Genomic DNA, 892 nt, shown 5'->3' with positions numbered 1-892 from the left:
GAAATAGGTATGTAGGGAATAGTGAAAATATCCAACATATGCATATAAGATTCTAAAGGAAGGAAAGAAAGACATAAATTAGATGAGTCAAACAAGAAATAAATAATAAAATGATGCCTATAAGCCCAGTGATATATTAAATTAAATGTAAATGAATTACTATCAATAAAAAGCTGTGATAGTGAGATGAAAAAATTATTTAAAAAAATTTTTATTCATTTTGATGAGAAAAAAGATAAAATAGCAATGAAACAGTTTCAAAACAGGTTAGTAGGACAGTTACAATAGTTAATACACTGCATAATGTTGTCTTTGTAGTAGTTATTCAGAGGACAAGATACATGATATCTTGTCTAAACAGTATTAGTACACACCTTTCTTCTCATTGAGCTGAGAGAAAGTAGCTGAATATCTTTCCTATTATATATATTACTACAAAATGGTCCTTTATTTATATCCCCCTTTTTGTTTTGTTTTGTTTTGTTTTGTTTTCAGAGATAAGTGTTCCATTGTTGTTAGTGAAGCTGTATTTGGAGAAGTCTTTAAAGGACCTTTTCATACTGGAAGCCAGTTCAAACATTGTAGGTACTTGAATTCAGCAAAATAACCCAATATAGTCCAATAGTCCATAATAGTAGCGAGTTATCAGCACAACTGGCAGTTGTCAGAAGTTGTTGACTTGAGTCTTTTACAGCTCAGCATATTAATATAGCTTTACTTTTTATATCTCATGTTTATACTTTCTTGCTGGATGGTTAAGACCAAGTGAAAGCAAGACCTATATAACTAAAAATGTAACTTTTTTTTTCAAAATTTTATTGATAAACAGATAGCAATGAGACAGTTTCAAATCAAATCGGAAGTACAGTTTCAACAAATAACACACTGCATA

The sequence above is a fragment of the Octodon degus genome, unplaced genomic scaffold (genome assembly GCF_000260255.1).
Source record: "Octodon degus isolate 3935 unplaced genomic scaffold, OctDeg1.0 scaffold00003, whole genome shotgun sequence".
Lineage (NCBI taxonomy): Eukaryota > Metazoa > Chordata > Mammalia > Rodentia > Octodontidae > Octodon > Octodon degus.
Note: the sequence above shows the minus strand (reverse complement) of the source record.